Below are 2,613 nucleotides of genomic sequence, written 5' to 3' on the forward strand. Positions count from 1 at the left end.
CTACTACTACTACTACTATGTACTGCTGTTGTCATTGTCATTATTATCATTGACATCATCGTTGTCGTCATCAGTGTCATCACTGTCGTCATATCTTTAATCATCATAATCCTTTTCTTCTACCTCTTCCTCATCATCATTGTTTTTACATCTCTATGTTTTTCTCTGTTGGCGTGGTTTCATTGAGATTTGTGAGACATTGTTTCATGGTTGGACACTATACCCAGAGCCAACCCTTTAAGTTGCTTCCAACAACATGCAATGCTTTGGTGTTTTCTCTCTCTCTCTCTCTCTCCCTCTCTTTCTCTCCCCCTCTCTCTCTCATACACTCACACACACATACTCACATGCACAAGTTTCAGTAGAGATTCCATCTACCAAATTTCATTCACAAGCCATTGGTTGTAAGAGAAGACACCAGCCAACAGTATCCATGCAGAGGGACTGAACCTCTAACTATATGGTACCTAAACAAACTTCTTAACCATGCAGCCAGTGTGTGTGTGTGTGTTGGATGGCCATTGATGACTGTATTGAGTTCATCTACTCTTTGACAGGTTTTGTTTTTCAGGTTGCTGGGTGTCCAATGAAAACCACCATCCTTACCAAGCAAGCTCAATAGAGTTGCTGGTTTAGTCATCAGCAGCTTAACAGTTCAAAATGTTGGACTGGGTTACATGTTAGCTATAGCATCAAAAGTATGATAACCCTAGTTTTTGTTGAGACATTTCCCTAAGAGAAATGTTTGGACTTTTCTCCAAGAGAAATGGAAAGTGCTGGTGTAACACCTGTGACTTCAGTTGCATTGAATGATGTAGACTAATTCTTCATTTTGGGCAAATGTGTAGATTGATCAGATGTTGGAATTAGCCCTTTGCAAGACCTTTCTTCACTTTAAAAAAAAAAGCTTCAGACACAGGCATCATGTGTTTTATCATATCTCTATGATATGATGCACACTGTGCAAACATTCAATGAAAAATTCTATGCCGGAATGAAGGTATGTGTCAGCATGAGTAATAAGCTCTCTGAACACCTGCTGTAAGAGGTGCCCGTCATTACCACATCTGTGTAAAAGAATATTACTCTCTAAAAAACATTTGAAAAGCCACATCCATGCTGCTCATGTTTAACAGAACAATCAGGCATTGATATTACTTGAAATCAAGTTGTGGCCATCTTGTATACATGTGTACATGCTTGTACACATGTATGCACAAACACAGTTTAAAGAAGATTTGTGCTTTTAGTCCTGACACTGACAACCTCATTAAGGCTAGTAGCATGATTAAATTGCTCTTAGTTTTAAACTGATTGATTACAAGGAAGGCAGCCATCCATAAAATAAATAGAGAACATGAGATAAACAACAACTGTGAAGATTGGTGGCCCTTCTCTGTTGCTGTGTGTTGGCAGGTAACAAAGAACTTCAACAAGTGGTGAGATACTCTGAAACCTATTTAACCCATGTGAGTATGAAAATATGAGCATAGAATAGAGTATATATAAGTGTGTTATATGCAGTTACACATGGAAGAGATATATTAACTATTTGAACACACGCTAAAGCTATTAACTTCTCTTAATCATTTCGTTATACTTTTTTATACTCTTTTAATCATTTCACTTCGAGAGTTGCGGCTATGCTGGAGCACTGCCACTTTCTTTGCTTTAATCTTCTCTGATATCTACATTTAGTGATTGAGGGAGTTTGATGTTATTGCCCTCATTAACATATTCTGACACTTGGTAGGAAATCCAGTTTTGTTTTGAAGAACTCCCATGAAAAGTAAAAAAAAGACAAGTAAAAACATGCACTAGGTATAGAGATAGATTGAAAGAGACAGAATCCAAGACAGTGAGAGAAAGAGAAAAAAGAACCAAAAATGCGTTTTTGAGGGTCAATAAATACTTTTCTATATAAGGATCTTAGCCAGATTAAGATTCTTATGTGGAAAAGTAATTATTGATTCTCATAAAAGCTTTTCAGATCTATTTCTCTTTTTTCTATTTTTACTCTCCTTTTCTTTTTCTCTTAATTTCTTGGATTCTGTCTCTTTCAATCTATCACTATTCATAGAGCTTATTTTAACTTGTCCTTTTTACATCTTTTTTTTTACTTCTTTTCATAGATTTTCAAAATAAAACTGGATCTCCTACCACGTGGCAGGAAATGCGAATAAGGGCAGCAATATCAAGATCCCTAATTCACTAAATGTTACATATTACTCTTTTACTCTTTTACTTGTTTCAGTCATTTGACTGTGGCCATGCTGGAGCACCACCTTTAGTCGAGCAATTCGACCCCAGGACTTATTCTTTGGATGCCTAGTACTTATTCTATCGGTCTCTTTTGCCGAACCACTAAGTTACGGTGACCTAAACACACCACCATCGGTTGTCAAGCGATGTTGGGGGGACACAGACACACAAACATATACACACATACATACATATATATATTTATTTATTTATTTATTTATTTATGTGTTTCAGCCAAGTGGCTGCGGTCATGCTGGTGCACCACATATATATATATATATATATATATATATATGACGGGCTTCTTTCAGTTTTCCGTCTACCAAATCCACTCACAAGGCTTTGGTCGGC

General features: G+C 36.8%; 1 protein-coding gene across 1 annotated transcript in view; it reads right to left on the reverse strand.

Moving 5' to 3' along the window:
- The window catches only part of LOC106871451 (tyrosine 3-monooxygenase), a 392,944-nt gene that overhangs the window by 207,825 nt on the left and 182,506 nt on the right, over nt 1–2,613 (reverse strand). The gene's annotated exons all lie outside the window — the stretch shown is intronic.

Source organism: Octopus bimaculoides, chromosome 10 (genome assembly GCF_001194135.2).
Source record: "Octopus bimaculoides isolate UCB-OBI-ISO-001 chromosome 10, ASM119413v2, whole genome shotgun sequence".
NCBI classification, from domain to species: Eukaryota; Metazoa; Mollusca; class Cephalopoda; order Octopoda; family Octopodidae; genus Octopus; species Octopus bimaculoides.